The following is a 17,667-nucleotide window of genomic DNA, read 5'->3' as shown; positions in this document are numbered from 1 at the left end:
TTAAGCAACAATGCAGATTTGTTTTTTTAAGTAAGAAATTTTTTGCACAAAAATACAAAATTATATAATTTTTTTAAGTAACACAATAGAATAACAATATCGAGGCTATACCGGTAATTGAGGTAATATGTACACTTCCGTTCAAAAGTTTGGTGTCCATGTTTTTGAAAGAAAATCACATTTTTTTTAAACCATTAAAATAACATCAAATTGATCCGAAATACAGTGTAGACATGGTTAATGTTGTAAATTACTATTGTAGCTGGAAACGGCAGATTTTTTATGGAATATCTACATAGGCGTACAGAGGCCCATTATCAGCAACCATCACTCCTGTGTTCCAATGGCACGTTGTATTAGCTAATCCAAGTTTATCATTTTAAAAGGCTAGTCAATCATTAGAAAACCCTTTTGAAATTATGTTAGCACAGCTGAAAACTGTTGTGCTAATTAAAGAAGCAATAAAACTGGCCTTCTTTAGACTAGTTGATTATCTGGAGCATCAGCATTTGTGGGATCGATTACAGGCTCAAAATGGCCAGAAACAAATAATTTTCTTCTGTGCCTTTTGTACCTGGACTTGGTATTTCATTACTTTAATAGAGTGTTTCCGAAAAGTTCGAACATGGTGACAATTAATTTAAATTTTGGTCATGTTCTAGCCGCAGGCAGAACTGTTGAAACTGCCCAAGGGGGTGCAAAACTGGACAGGAAAATCTGTGACTCAGCCCACTCAATCCCAGTGGAGAGAGGGAAGCCGGCCAGGCAGAGACAGCAACAGCAGTTTGTTGTTCCAGTGCCTTGCCGTTCACTTTTGCACCCCTGGGCAGGACTACACTCAATCATAGGACCTACTGAAGAGATGAGTCTTCAGTAAAGACTTAAAGGTTGAGAGCGAGTCTGCATTTCTCACATGGATTGGCAGACCATTCCATAAAAATAGAGCTCTATAGGAGACAGCCATGCCTCCAGCTGTTTGCTATAGAAATTCTAAAGGATAATAAGGAGGCCTGCGTCTTGTGACCGTAGTGTACGTGTAGGTATGTACGGCAAGACCAAATCAGAGAGACAGGTAGGAGCAAGCCCATGCAATGCTTTGTAGGTTAGCAGTAAAACCTTGAAATCAGCCCTAACCTTAACAGGAAGCCAATGTAGAGTGGCTAGCACTGGAGTAATATGATACTTTGTTTTGATTCTAGTCAGGATTCTAGCATCTGTGTTTAGCACTAACTGAAGTTTATTTAGTGCATTATCTGGGTAGCCGGAGAGTAGAGCATTGCAGTAGTTTAATCTAGAAGTGACAAAAGCATGGATTAGCCTTTCTGCATAATTTTTGGACAAAAAGTTTTAGATTTTTGTAATGTTACGAAGATGGAATAAAGCTGTCCTTTAAATATTCTTAATATGTTCATCTAAAGAGAGATCATGGTCCAGAGTAACGCCGAGGTCCTTCACAGTTTTATTTGAGACGACTGTACAACCATCAAGATTAATTGTCAGATCCAACCCCATTTATTATGTTCAACATAGGAGGACTAACCACAGGAAGTAGCTCTTTCAGTAGTATAGTTGGAATAGGGTCCAGAGGCCATGACTATTTTCATGAACGTGTCAAGAGATACAGGATAACAAAAACTTGAGCGTCTCCATTGATCCTAGGTCCAGGCAGTTCTGTGCAGACTCAGGATAACTAAACTTTGGAGAAATACACAGATTCAAAGTGGAGTCCATAATTTGCATTCTAATGTTCATGATCTTTTCATTAAATAAGTTCATGAATTTATCACTGCTGAAGTGTTCTTATTCAACTCAATTAGGTTGGAAAAATAAGATGATTGAGCTGCAGTGAGGGCTCTTCGATATTGCACCTTACTGTCTTTCCAAGCTAGTCGGAAGACTTCCAGTTTATTGGAGCACCATTTCCGGTCCAATTTTCTGGAAGCTTGCTTCAGGGCTCGGGTATTTTCTGTATTCCAGGGAGCAAATTTCTTGTGACAAATGTTTTTGGTTTTTAGGGGTGTGACTGCATCTAGAGTGTTACGCATGGTTAAATTAAGATCCTCAGTTAGGTGATGAACAGATTTTTGTACTCCAACATCCTTGGGTAGATGGAGGAAGTCTGGAAGGGCACCCTAGGAATCTTTGAATTTATAGCACGGCTTTTGATGATCCTGGGTTGGGGTCTGATCAGATTATTTGTTGTGATTGCAAACGTAATAACATGGTGTCCGATAGTCCAGGATTATGAGGAAAAACATTTAGATCCACAATATTTATTCCACGGGACGAAACTAGATCCAGGGCATGAGTGTGGCAATGAGTAGGTCCGCAGACATATGTTGGACAAAACCCACTGAGTCGATGACGGCTCCGAAAGCCTTTTGGAGTGGGTCTGTAGACTTTTCTATGTGAGTCACCAAAAATGTTTATATTATCTGCCTTAACTACAAGGTCCAATAGGAATTCAGGGAACTCTGTTGAGGAACACAGGAGGCCTGTAAACAGTAGCTATAAAAAGTGATTGAGTAGGCTGCATAGATTTCATGACTAGAAGCTCAAAAGATGTAAACGCTGTCTTTTGTTGTTGTTGGTAAATTGAAATTTGCTATCATAAATGTTACAAACACCTCTGCCTTTGCGGAATGCGTGGGGGATATGGTCACTAGTTTATCCAGGAGGAGAGGACTCATTTAACACACTAAATATATCAGGCATGAGCCCTTTTTCAGTCAGGCCAATCACATCAAGATTATGATCAGTGATTAGTTAATTGACTATGACTGCCTTAGAAGTGAGGGATCTAACATTAAGTAACCCTATTTTGAGATGTGAGACATCACAATCTCTTTCAATAATGACAGGAATGGAGGAGGTCTTTATTCCAGTGAGATTGCGAAGGCGAACACCTCCATGTTTTGTTTTGCTCAACCTAGATCGAGGCACAGACAAGGTCTCAATGGGGATACCTGAGCTGACTATGCTGATTGTGCTAGTGGCAGACTCTAGTAAGCTGGCTAACAGCCTGCTGCATGGCCTGCACTCTGTCTCATTGTGGAGCTAGAGGAGTTAGAGCCCTGTCTATGTTCATAGATAAGATGAGACCCCCCCCCCCCCCCGCAGCGAGGATGGAGTCCATCACTCCTCAGCAGGCCAGGCTTGGTCCTGTTTGTGGGTGAGTCCCAGAAATAGGGCCAATTATCTACAAATTCTATCTTTTGGGAGGGGCAGAAGACAGTTTTCAAAGCGTTATGTTTGGGACAAATCCAACATCACTGAGTACCACTCTTCATATTTTTGAGAATAGTGGTGGCTGCATCATGTTATGGATACTGACTGTATGCTTATCATTGGCAAGACTAGCATGTTTTTTAATAAAAAGAAATGGAATAGAGCTAAGCACAGGCAGAATTCTAGAGAAAAATCTGGTTCAGTCTGCTTCCCAACAAACAATGGGAGACATTCAATAACCTAAAACACAAGGCCAAATACACACTGGAGTAGCTTACGAAGACAACATTGAATCTTCTTGAGTGGCCTAGTTACAGTTTTGACTTAGGGTGCGTTCGGAAAAATCACTGGCTATCTACTCCAATTTCAGAGTACCCTCGTCTGAGTGTGCCAGAGCGCAGAATAAATGCTGATTTTACAAACGCTCAACACCCGTTGAATATGGCCGGTGTCAGTAAACGTCTGCAAAAAAAGCGTAATTAAATTGTTGCCAGCAGCACAGTTACAGTCACCAACGCTCTGGATAACAGGAAAACAGACTAACCAGCTTTACTATGGTGAGTAAAATGGTCAGAGTGAGGTGTTCTCTCATTTGTGTCTGGAAGTAGCTCTGAATGCTCCAAGGGCAAAATGCTCTGAATATACTAATGTACAATCTGACAACACTGAATTTACGAACGCCCAGAACGCACTCAGAGCACTCTCTAGCACTCCAGATTGAATTTATGAACACACCCTTAAATCGGTTTAAAAATCTATGGCAAGATTTGAAAATGGCTGTCTCGCAATGATCAACAACCAACTTGACATAGCTTGAAGAATTTTTAAAAGAATAATATGCAAATATTGTACAACATATTTCTGTATTTCATTTCAATAAATATGCAACATTTTCTAAAAACATGTTTTCACTTTGTTTTTATAGGGTAATGTGCGTAGATGGGTGAGAATAAATCCATTTAATCAATTTTGAATTCAGGCTGTAACACAATTTTTCTTTAAGTGTGTCCAGGTGTTGGCTGCACCGACTAATTGGCCACACCTGATCTTAATGAGTGCTTGTTTCCTTTGAAATTGGGGTTTGTTTGAAAAGACTAAAATGAACAGTCTTGTTTTTGAAAAAAAAAAAAAAACTGGGCACACTAGCTCCATGCTGGTGGTGCCGTGGACTAATTCCATGCCTAGAGAACCGAACATTATTGGTTCGATTCTCATTGACGCCGTGTCACACACAAACAATGCATATGCTTGGAGTTCAAAAAAGTTAACCCAAAATAAGATAGCAGGTTTATTTATATAAGTCTTATTGAAAAATTCAGTGAAGTTTTAAAGGAAGTTATTTAAAAAACAATAATCTTTCATTTCTGTTCTCAGAGGATAAATAAAACCTCCCAGGAAAACATTCAAAGAACCAGAGTAAAACGTTCTCAGAACCTCCCTGCAACCTAAAAATAAACCCCGCCGAATGCTTTCACTTTTACTGGTCAGGAAATGTATTGCTTTATTCCCATAACTTGCAAGGAACAAAATTTGCAACCCACAGCATGTCTTGTCATTAGTTTTTGACATTTCCCACATCACAAGCATGTAGTTCAAGAGCTCAATCCACTTTGCTCTGTTTACTTAACCCATATTATGTTTACTTAACTGCTATACATTATAATTATGTATGAAATAATGAGAAAAGAAGACTTCCAGAAGGATTTATACGAAGTCGGCCAGCCAGGAAAAGGACATTGTAGTCCCTCCACTAGCTTGACTTACATTAATGCTTCCTGCAAAGCACTCGCTTCAGACATGCTCTCCATCTCCTACTAGGTATAATGCTATGAACGAGGTTATGCGTGTTCAAATGGTTCAAATATTTCTCCTAATGTCATTCATTGACGTTATTGTTGTAAAGCAAGCCTCTGCTGTTATTTTAAAAAGATTATCGTAAATGTAAATATCTTTTCAAAGTTTGTATTATATAGACATAAGCTGGGCTACTGATAACTTGCTTGTCTTTTTTTAAATATATGAATATATATATGTGTGATGTAAATTTCCTAGGAGCACTGTAAACTCTTGGACTTGTTATAACTTACAATGACATATTATGGGCCATGTGTTTGAAGGTTTATTGAAGACTTTTTACATTTCCATGATAAAGACTGACCAGGTGATTCCAAGTGAAAGCTATGGTCGCTTATTGTTAAATCTACTTCAATCAGTGTAGAAAATGGGTGGAGACAGGTTAAAGAAGGATTTTCTAAGCCTGGAGACAATTGAGACATGGATTGTGTGTGTGTGTGCCATTCAGAGCGTGAATGGGCAAGACCAAAGATTTAAGTGCCTTTGAAAGTGGTATGGTAGTAGGACCCAGGCACACCGGTTTGTGTCAAGAAATGCAATGCTGCTGGGTTTTCCACCCTCAACAGTTTTCTGTGTGTATCAAGAATGGTCCACCACCTAAAGGACATCCAGCCAACTTGAAACAAATGTGGGAAACATTAGAGTCAACATGGGCCAGCATCCCAGTGGAAAGCGTTCGACGCCTTGTAGAGTCCATGCCCCGCTGAACTGAGGCTATTTTGAGTGCAAAAAAAAGGGGGGGTCTGTTCTTAATGTTCAGGGATGATGTTAATAATGTTTTGTACACCCATTGTATAGTCATACTACATGTAGGCCTACTTGTCTTTCCTTACGATTGCTCTACAGATCAGATTATTTAATCTGAGTGGTATTTACTGTATGTATACCAGTATGGCATGGTGTTCAGTTTAGTATTAAAAATTAACCATTTGCATGCCATTTCATGTACTTTGTCAGATGGATAATATTGTATTCTGTATAGGGAAAGGGGGATACCTAGTCAGTTGCACACCTGAATGCATTCAACTGAAATGTGACTTCTGCATTTAACCCAACCCCTCTGAATCAGAGAGGTACGGGGGATTGCCATAATCGACATCCATGTCCACTGCTTTGCTCAGGGGCAGAATGACAGATTTATATCTTGTCAGCTCTGGGATTTGATCCAGCAACCTTTCGGTTACTGGCCCAACGCTCTAACCACTAGGCTACCTGCCTACGGCCTACCTGTCTTATAGATCTTCCTAGAAGAATTTGCATGCGCTGATACTGCCCATTGTGCTGTCTGGGCTCATAACCACACCCCTAACCTGATGCCCAACCATAACACGAGTTAAGACTGGACAGTAGATGTTCATGTTCATACATTTGCATGATAAAGACAATTTAAAAATAAGAAATCATTTATTTTTGTCCCATTTCTCCCAACAATTTCATTGTTTAGTAGCTACTATCTTGTCTCATCACTACAACTCCTGTACGGGCTCAGGAGAGACGAAGGTTGAAAGTCATGGGTCCTCCGATACACAACCCAAACTTCTTAACACAGCGCGCATCCAACCCGGAAGCCATCCGCACCAATGTGTCAGAGGAAACACCGTGCACAGACCTCCCGGTCACGGCCGGTTACGACAGAGCCTGGGCGCGAACCCAGGGTCTCTGGTGGCACAGCTGGCGCTGCAGTACAGCACCCTTAACCACTGCGCCACCCGGGAGGCCCCGATAAAGACCATTTTAAAATGTCACCACCACTTGAAATTGATACTGTCACGGCTGCTACCACTCTTCCTTCCAGGCGCTCGAGGGCGCCAGGCTCCCCAGCATTACGCACTACTGCCATCATCATTACGCACACCTGTCTTCCCCCCGTCGCGCGCATCGGTGATTATTGGACTCACCTGGACTCAATCACCTCTGTCGTTACCTTCTTTATATCTGTCGGGTTCCCTGCTCTGTTCCCTGCTTCTGCATTAATGTTCATATGTCCTTGTATACCCATGTGCTGACAATGTTTCTGTCCTGTTACCTGTCTGTTCCTATTAAATGTTCGACTCCCCGTACCTGCTTCTCATCCCCGGTGTCGGTCCTTACAGTGCATTCAGAAAGTGTTCAGACCCCTTGACTTTTTTCACATTTTGTTATGTTACAGCCTTATTCAAAAATGTATTCAATTGTTTTTTCCCCTCATCAATCTACACACAATACTCCATTCAGGCCAAAGAGTTCAATCTTGGTTTCATCAGACTAGAGAATCTTGTTTCTCATGGTCTGAGAGTCCTTTAGGTGCCTTTTGGCAAACTACAAGCAGGCTATCATTTGCCTTTTACTGAGGAGTGGCTTCCGTCTAGCCACTCTACCATAAAGGCCTGATTGGTGGAGTGCCGCAGAGATGGTTGTCTGTCTGGAAGGTTCTCCCATCTCCACAGAGTAACTCTAGAGCTCTGTCAGAGTGACCATCGAGTTCTTGGTCACCTCCCTGACCAAGGCCCTTCTCCCCCGATTGCTCAGGTTGGCTGGGTGACCAGCTCTATGAAAAGTTTGGTGGTTCGAAACTTCTTCCATTTAAGAATGATTTAGGCCACTGTGTTCTTGGGGACTTTTAATGCTGCAGACATTTTTTGGTACCCTTCCCCAGATCTGTGCCTTGGCACAATCCTGTCTCTGATCTCTACGGACAATTCCTTCGACCTCATGGCTTGGTTTTTGCTCTGACATGCATTGTCAACTGTGGGACCTTATATAGACAGGTGTGTGCCTTTCCAAATCATGTCCAATCAATTGAATTTACCACAGGTGGACTCCAATCAAATTGTAGGAACATCTCAAGGATGTTGCATGGAAAAAGGATCCATCAGAGCTCAATTTCGAGTCTCATAGCAAAGGGTCTGAATACTTATGTAAATAAGGTGACCAATATATATATATATATATATACAGTGGGGCAAAAAAGTATTTAGTCAGCCACCAATTGTGCAAGTTCTCCCACTTAAAAAGATGAGAGAGGCCTGTAATTTTCATCATAGGCACACTTCAACCATGACAGACAAAATGAGAGAAAAAAAATCCAGAATTATGGTGGAGAATAAGTATTTGGTCAATAACAAAAGTTTATCTCAATACTTTGTTAAATATCCTTTGTTGGCAATGACAGAGGTCAAACGTTTTCTGTAAGTCTTCACAAGGTTTTCACACACTGTTGCTGGTATTTTGTCCCATTCTTCCATGCAGATCTCCTCTACAGCAGTGATGTTTTGGGGCTGTTGCTGGGCAACACGGACTTTCAGCTCCCTCTAAAGATGATCTATGCGGTTGAGATCTGGAGACTGGCTAGGCCACTCCAGGACCTTGAAATGCTTCTTACGAAGCCACTCCTTCGTTGCCCGGGCAGTGTGTTTGGGATCATTGTCATGCTGAAAGACCCAGCCACGTTTCATCTTCAATGCCCTTGCTGATGGAAGGAGGTTTTCACTCAAAATCTCCCGACACATGGCCCATTCATTCTTTCCTTTACACGGATCAGTCGTCCTGGTCCCTTTGCAGAAAAACAGGCCAAAAGCATGATGTTTCCACCCCCATGCTTCACAGTAGGTATGGTGTTCTTTGGATGCAACTCAGCATTCTTTGTCCTCCAAACACGACGAATTGAGTTTTTACCAAAAAGTTATAGTTTGGTTTCATCTGACCATATGACATTCTCCCAATCTTCTTCTGGATCATCCAAATGCTCTCTAGCAAACTTCAGACGGGCCTGGACATGTACTGGCTTAAGCAGGGGGACACGTCTGGCACTGCGGGATTTGAGTCTCTGGCGGCGTAGTGTGTTACTGATGGTAGGCTTTGTTACTTTTGTCCCAGCTCTTTGCAGGTCATTCACTAGGTCTCCCCGTGTGGTTCTTGGATTTTTGCTCACCGTTCTTGTGATCATTTTGACCCCACGGGGTGAGATCTTGCGTGGAGCCCCAGATCGAGGGAGATTATCAGTGATCTTGTATGTCTTCCATTTCCTAATAATTGCTCCCACAGTTGATTTCTTCAAACCAAGCTACTTACCTATTGTAGATTCAGTCTTCCCAGCCTGGTGCAGGTCTACAATTTTGTTTCTGGTGTCCTTTGACAGCTCTTTGGTCTTGGCCATAGTGGAGTTTGGAGTGTGACTGTTTGAGGTTGTGGACAGGTGTCTTTTATACTGATAACAAGTTCAAAAAGGTGCCATTAATACAGGTAACGAGTGGAGGACAGAGGAGCCTCTTAAAGAAGAAGTTACAGGTCTGTGAGAGCCAGAAATCTTGCTTGTTTGTAGGTGACCAAATACAGTGCCTTGCGAAAGTATTCGGCCCCCTTGAACTTTGCGACCTTTTGCCACATTTCAGGCTTCAAACATAAAGATATAAAACTGTATTTTTTTGTGAAGAATCAACAACAAGTGGGACACAATCATGAAGTGGAACGACATTTATTGGATATTTCAAACTTTTTTAACAAATCAAAAACTGAAAGATTGGGCGTGCAAAATTATTCAGCCCCTTTACTTTCAGTGCAGCAAACTCTCTCCAGAAGTTCAGTGAGGATCTCTGAATGATCCATTGTTGACCTAAATGACTAATGATGATAAATACAATCCACCTGTGTGTAATCAAGTCTCCGTATAAATGCACCTGCACTGTGCACTGCACTGCACTGACTCTACTCCAGCCACTTTAATCATGGGAATTGATGGGAAATGATGTAAATATATCACTAGCCACTTTAAACAATGCTACCTTATATAATGTTACTTACCCTACATTATTCATCTCATATGCATACGTAGATACTGTACTCTATATCATCGACTGCATCCTTATGTAATACATGTATCACTAGCCACTTTAACTATGCCACTTGGTTTACATACTCATCTCATATGTATATACTGTACTCGATATCATCTACTGTATCTTGCCTATGCTGCTCTGTACCATCACTCATTCATATATCCTTATGTACATATTCTTTATCCCCTTACATTGTGTATAAGACAGTAGTTTTTTTTGAATTGTTAGTTAGATTACTTGTTCGTTATTACTGCATTGTCGGAACTAGAAGCACAAGCATTTCGCTACACTCGCATTAACATCTGCTAACCATGTGTATGTGACAAATAAATTTGATTTGATTTGATTTGATAGTCTCAGAGGTCCGTTAAAAGCGCAGAGAGCATCATGAAGAACAAGGAACACACCAGGCAGGTCCGAGATACTGTTGTGAAGAAGTTTAAAGCCGGATTTGGATACAAAAAGATTTCCCAAGCTTTAAACATCCCAAGGAGCACTGTGCAAGCGATAATATTGAAATGGAAGGAGTATCAGACCACTGCAAATCTACCAAGACCTGGCCGTCCCTCTAAACTTTCAGCTCATACAAGGAGAAGACTGATCAGAGATGCAGCCAAGAGGCCCATGATCACTCTGGATGAACTGCAGAGATCTACAGCTGAGGTGGGAGACTCTGTCCATAGGACAACAATCAGTCAGAAAGCCATTTCTTAAAGATATCCATAAAAAGTGTTGTTTAAAGTTTGGGAGACACACCAAACATGTGGAAGAAGGTGCTCTGGTCAGATTAAACCAAAATTGAACTTTTTGGCAACAATGCAAAACGTTACGTTTGGCGTAAAAGCAACACAGCTCATCACCCTGAACACACTATCCCCACTGTCAAACATGGTGGTGGCAGCATCATGGTTTGGGCCTGCTTTTCTTCAGCAGGGACAGGGAAGATGGTTAAAATTGATGGGAAGATGGATGGAGCCAAATACAGGACCATTCTGGAAGAAAACCTGATGGAGTCTGCAAAAGACCTGAGACTGGGACGGAGATTTGTCTTCCAACAAGACAATGATCCAAAACATAAAGCAAAATCTACAATGGAATGGTTCAAAAATAAACATATCCAGGTGTTAGAATGGCCAAGTCAAAGTCCAGACCTGAATCCAATCGAGAATCTGTGGAAAGAACTGAAAACTGCTGTTCACAAATGCTCTCCATCCAACCTCACTGAGCTCGAGCTGTTTTGCAAGGAGGAATGGGGAAAAAATGTCAGTCTCTCGATGTGCAAAACTGATAGAGACATACCCCAAGCGACTTACAGCTGTAATCGCAGCAAAAGGTGGCACTACAAAGTATTAACTTAAGGGGGCTGAATAATTTTTCACGCCCGATTTTGCAGTTTTTGCTTTGTTAAAAAAGTTTGAAATATCCAATAAATGTCGTTCCACTTCATGATTGTGTCCCACTTGTTGTTGATTCTTCACAAAAAAATACAGTTTTATATCTTTATGTTTGAAGCCTGAAATGTGGCAAAAGGTCGCAAAGTTCAAGGGGGCCGAATACTTTCGCAAGGCACTGTACTTATTTTCCACCATAATTTGCAAATAAATTCATAAAAAATCCTACAATGTGATTTTCTGGATTTGTTTTCTCTCATTTTGTCTAGTGTACCTATGTGTACCTAAGTGTACCTATGTGTACCTAAGTGTACCTATGATGAAAATTACAGGCCTCTCTCATCTTTTTAATTGGGAGAACTTGCACAATTGGTGGCTGACTAAATACTTTTTTGCCCCACTGTGTGTATATGTATACATATATATATATATATATATATATATATATATACACACTGCTCAAAAAAATAAAGGGAACACTTAAACAACACAATGTAACTCCAAGTCAATCACACTTCAGTGAAATCAAACTGTCCACTTAGGAAGCAACACTGATTGACAATAAATTTCACATGCTGTTGTGCAAATGGTGGACATTATAGGCAATTAGCAAGACACCCCCAATAAAGGAGTGGTTCTGCAGGTGATAACCACAGACTACTTCTCAGTTCCTATGCTTCTTGGCTGATGTTTTGGTCACTTTTGAATGCTGGCGGTGCTTTCATTCTAGTGGTAGCATGAGACGGAGTCTACAACCCACACAAGTGGCTCAGGTAGTGCAGCTCATCCAGGATGGCACATCAATGTGAGCTGTGGCAAGAAGGTTTGCTGTGTCTGTCAGCGTAGTGTCCAGAGCATGGAGGCGCTACCAGGAGACAGGCCAGTACATCAGGAGACGTGGAGGAGGCCGTAGGAGGGCAACAACTCAGTAGCAGGACCGCTACCTCCATCTTTGTGCAAGGAGGAGCAGGAGGAACACTGCCAGAGCCCTGCAAAATGACCTCCAGCAGGCCACAAATGTGCATGTGTCTGCTCAAACGGTCTGAAACAGACTCCATGATGGTGGTATGAGGGCCCGACGTCCACAGGTGGGGGTTGTGCAGGACGTTTGGCATTTGCCAGAGAACACCAAGATTGGCAAATTCGCCACTGGCGCCCTGTGCTCTTCACAGATGAAAGCAGATTCACACTGAGCACGTGACAGACGTGACAGTCTGGAGACGCCGTGGAGAACGTTCTGCTGCCTGCAACATCCTCCAGCATGACTGGCATGGCGGTGGGTTAGTCGTGGGGTGGCATTTCTTTGGGGGGGCCGCACAGCCCTCCATGTTCTCGCCAGAGGTAGCCTGACTGCCATTAGGTACCGAGATGAGATCCTCAGACCCCTTGTGAGACCATATGCTGGTGCGGTTGGCCCTGGGTTCCTCCTAATGCAAGACAATGCTCGCCTCATGTGGCTGGAGTGTGTCAGCAGTTCCTGCAAGAGGAAGGCATTGATGCTATGGACTGGCCCGCCCGTTCCCCAGACCTGAATCCAATTGAGCACATTTGAGTGTGACTCCAAATCCAGACCTCCATGGGTTGCAAAATTTTATTTCCATTGATAATTTTTGTGTAATTTTGTTGTCAGCACATTCAAATATGGAAAGAAAAAAGTATTTAATTAGAATATTTCATTCATTCAGATCTAGGATGTTTTATTTTAGTGTTCCCTTTATTTTTTGGAGCAGTGTATATCTTGTGGCAGACCAGGGGGTTTGGTCAAAACGTTTACACAGATCAGACATGGACAGAGTAGGATTAGCTCGGTTTCAAGGGTGTTTATTTGAACAACAAACCAAAAGAAAAGGTCTCCCCCATGAGACCCTCTCCGGGATACCGTTTTCTGGGCTCCGTGTCTTGCTGTATCCTGTGGTGAACAAAAATTGAACTCCCTCCTTTTACCTCTGGTACCGACCTTTCTTCCCCCAGTCCCTTCTCCTGTGTGCTGCCCTTCTGGCAGCTTTATGGGACTCGTCCAGCTGGTGAGCAATCAGTCCTTAATTACTCACCAACCACAATCAGCCCCAATTAGTCCTGGCCGGAGAGCCGGTGGAGACCTGGCACGTCCAGCAGAGGGAGCCATCGCCTCATGATGAGGCCTCGACGAGTCTCCCCCTGGTGGCTGACCTGCTGTATGCCCCCCCCTCCCCCCTCCCCCCTCCCCCCTAGCTCTGTCGGGGAGGGGATTGTCATCAGTCCGACGTATGTCTCCCTTCTCGATAGGGCATCCGCGTTTCCATGCTTCCCCTCTGACCTGTGCACAACAGAAAAAGAGAAGCGTTGAAGGGACAAGAACCACCTGGTGACCCGATCGTTTGTGTCCCTTCCCCTGGCCATCCAGACCAGGGAAGCGTTGGTCAGTAACCAGGGTGAAGTTGGTACCTAACAGATAATACTTGAGAGTGTCTAGCGCCCACTTCACCGGTAGACACTCTTTCTCAACAATAGAGTACTTTTTCTCTCTGGGTATCAGCTTTCGGCTTATGTACATGATGGGGTGCTCCTCTGGGACAGAACGGCCCCTAGTCCCGTGTCACATGCATCTGTCCCGTGTCACATGCATCCGCACCAACAGGATGGGGCTGCACCATGCACTGTGGAACTCTTCAACGACCCCCTTACTTCTAGCCTCAGGAATCCAATATGGATTCTTTCGTACCGTTTCCCCAGGCCGTGTTCCGATCGACAAGCTTCCTGAGCTCTTGCTTCTGGGCCGGGTCGAGGTCCTCATTGCTCAGGACCACCACTGGTACCATTGGCGTCCTGGTCCCGACCATACCTTGGCCAAGGCTGTCCTCTCATGTGCCACTTCTTCAACAGGTTCACGTGGTAAATCTGTTGCGGTTTCCATCTCCCCGGCTGCCGTACACAGTAATTGACAGGTCCCAGCTTCTCTAACACCTCGTATGGTCTGTGACACGTTGCCAGGAACTTAATTTTGGCTGTGGGGATTAAGACCAACACCCTGTCTTCCACCTGGAATTCTCGGGGCTGGGTTCCCCGATTGTAGACCTGGGCTTGGGTGCGTTGGGCCTTCTCCATATGTTCCCTTACCACTGGCCATATGGCTGTCATCCGCTCCCTCATCGTCTCCACGTACTCTACCACGCTGCGTAAGGGGGTCGGTTGGGCTTCCCAGACCTCCTTGGCGAGGTCCAGTAGGCCGCGTGGCCTCCTCCCATAGAGGAGTTCGAAAGGGGGAAAACCAGTGGAGGACTAGGGTACTTCTCGGATTAAGTACATTAGGTGGGGTAATAGCTGGCCAGTTCTTCCCGTTCTGCTCGATGACCTTCCCCAACATTTGTTTGAGCGTTTTATTGAACCACTTAATGAGCCCATCCGTCTGCGGGTGAAAGACAGAGGTCCGGATCTGCTTGATCTGCAGAAGAGCACACAAATCTTTCATTAGGCGGGACATAAACTCAGTACCTTGGTTTGTCAAGAACTCGTTCGGGATGCCCACCCGGCTAAAGAGGTGGAACAGCTCTCGGGCGATTCCCTTGGATTCAGCCGCCCGTAGGGGAATGGCCTCGGGATACCAGGTGGCATAATCTACTATTACCAAGATGCCGGTATCCCCATGCTGTTTTTACCAGGGGTCTCACTATGTCCATGATGATGCATTCAAAGGGCACCCTGATGATCGGTAGGGGTACCAGTGGGTTTTGGAAGTGTGCTTTTGGTGCAGTGATTTGACACTCTGGGCAGCTGCGACAAAAGTCTTCCACGGCTCTCCTCATCCCGGTCCAGTGGAACCGGGCGGAAATCCGTTCCCGGGCCTTCTCCATTCCCAGGTGCGCACCCAACAGGTGGGTGTGGGCCAGCTGAAGAACGGTTCCCACGTACCATTGGGGCAGCAACAATACCTCTCGAAGTGCCCCCTGTTGGCGCGACACCTGATACAAAAGGTTATTCTTGATTTGGAAATGGGGGTATCGCCAGTCACTCACCCCCGGAAGTAGCTGTCCATCCACCGCTATCACTTGGGCTGCGGCGACTTTCAAGTTCGGATCCTCCCACTGGGCAGTCCCGAATTGTCCCATCAGTTGTTCCCCAGCGTGTGTCTCGACTGGCCCCTCAAATTTGAGGAGGGGGGCTGGGCTCCTCCTCTAGTGTTTCCCCTGGGGAGTCGGGTTCCGGCGCCCCCTCCGACTCCGAACCCATAGATACAGGTTGGTCAACCGTTTGCTTCCGGGCCGCACAGGCGATGGGTCGTCCTCGCTCTCGTCTTCAGCCAGCTCATACCTTTTTTCTCAGCTCGTGCCCCCACAGGGCTGCGAACAGCAGACAATCTCGTCCCAATAGGAGAGGTACCTGCAACTCTGGTATGGCACCCACCATCATCTGTCAGCTCCCTTGTGGCATCACGATGTTGGCCCATATGGTTGGATACCGCTTTGTGTCACCGTAAACACAGGAAATGGACATCTCCCTATCACGTTCGGCCCCCTGGTTCAGCAGGCTCGTGGTAATAGAGCTTCCGTGTCATATCCGTCAACCCTCACCGGGACCATGGGTGCAGTTGATTCGTGGAACGCCCAACAGGAGGTGACGTAGTTCACTGCGTGACCCACCTCGCCTCCGGGGCTTGCTGATGGCATCGACTCCTCTCGAGCCGGGCAATTCTAGACAATGTGCCCCCAGGCGCGACACTCAAAACACCTCCTTTGGTCTCCATCTACCTGGGGTCATCGGTGGCGGGTCAACCCTACCCCAGCCGAACTGTCGGCTCGGGGTACACAGCGGTGGGGCTGTCCTTTCATCCCCTCAAACGGGTCGCCGACTCGGCCTGGCTCCCACTCAGCAGGGCCTGAGTGTTCTGATGCGTCTCCACTGCTTCTAGGAGGCCCTCAACGGTCTGGGGCGCGAATAGACTTGCTGCCATCTTCATGTCGTGGGGTAATGCCCGTAAGAAGCGATCCAGGACCACTTTGTCTAGGATGGAGAAGGTGGATAGGAGGTTAGGAGCCATGCCCTGGTGATGCACAGTAGGTCGCTCATCTGGGCTCGGGGGGATGCGTCGGCTACAAACCTCCAGTTGTGGAACAGTTGTGCCCGATGGGCCAGGCTGTACCCATAGCGGCTGAGTATCTCCCGTTTGAGTCCGTCATAGTTAGCCGCCTGTTTGTCATTTGCCCAATACGCCTTTTGGGCATTCCCAGAGAGGAACGGGGCTAGCAGACTTGCCCACTTCGGCCTTGGCCATCCTTCCTGTAGTGCTGTCCGTTCAAACGTACAGAGGTATGTTTTGATGTCGTCATCTTCCGTTAGCTTGATTATAAAACTGGTTTGGATGTGATTCAGTAGACGCTCCTCCTTGTAGCTTCCTGATTTCCTCAACAAGGCGGACGTTTTGTAGCCGCTGTTACTCCAGGGTTTGTTCCTGAACCGCCTGTTGGGCCCAGACTAACTGAGCTATCAACTCGTCCATGCTGATGCTGCGTAAACGTCAACCCTGATCTGACCATGTTATCAGATTGCCCGCATTCTCCATCACTTGTGGCAGACCAGGGGGTTTGGTCAAAACGTTTACACAGATCAGTCACGGACAGAGTAGGATTAGCTCGGTTTCAAGGGTGTTTATTTGAATAACAAACCAAAAGAAAAGAATAGGTCTCCCCCATGAGACCCTCTCCGGGATGCCGTCTTCTGGGCTCCAGGTCTTCCTGTATCCTGTGGGGAACAAAAACTGAACTCCCTCCTTTTACCTCAGGAACCGTCCCCAACTATACGGGAGTAACCTTTCTTCCCCCAGTCCCTTCTCCCGTGTGCTGCCCTTCTGGCAGCTTTATGGGACCCGTCCAGCTGGTGAGCAATCAGCAATTGATTACTCACAAACCACAATCAGCCCCAATTAGTCCTGGCCGGAGAGCCCGTCGAGACCTGGCACGTCCAGCAGAGGGAGCCATCGCCTCGTGATGTATACCCCTGGTGGCTGACCTGCTGTATGCCACAATATATATATATATTATACATTATGGGATATTTTGTGTAGATTGCTGAGGAAGAAATTTAAGAATGAGGCTGTTATGTAACAAAATGTGGAAAAAGTCAAGGGGTCTGAATACTTTCTGAAGGCACTGTAAATGCTGTATACTCTGTGTATGAGTAATATGAGAGATTGGGCTTCAATATTCCAATGTGTTTTTCAGCTGACCACCTGACATTTTCATTCTATTTAATACATGGTAAGACTGGCTTAGCATTGCTACACCAGTTTAGCCCTTATGACCTTTCGATTGTTACTTCTTTCATTACCGATGTCAATATCACCTGAGAGATTATGCTGTTGGTGGGAATTACAGCAACTCCGTTGAAGAGTTCCTAAGTATTTTATT

The sequence above is a fragment of the Oncorhynchus kisutch genome, linkage group LG13 (assembly GCF_002021735.2).
Source record: "Oncorhynchus kisutch isolate 150728-3 linkage group LG13, Okis_V2, whole genome shotgun sequence".
In the NCBI taxonomy this organism is placed as follows: domain Eukaryota; kingdom Metazoa; phylum Chordata; class Actinopteri; order Salmoniformes; family Salmonidae; genus Oncorhynchus; species Oncorhynchus kisutch.
This window is presented reverse-complemented; position numbering follows the sequence as displayed.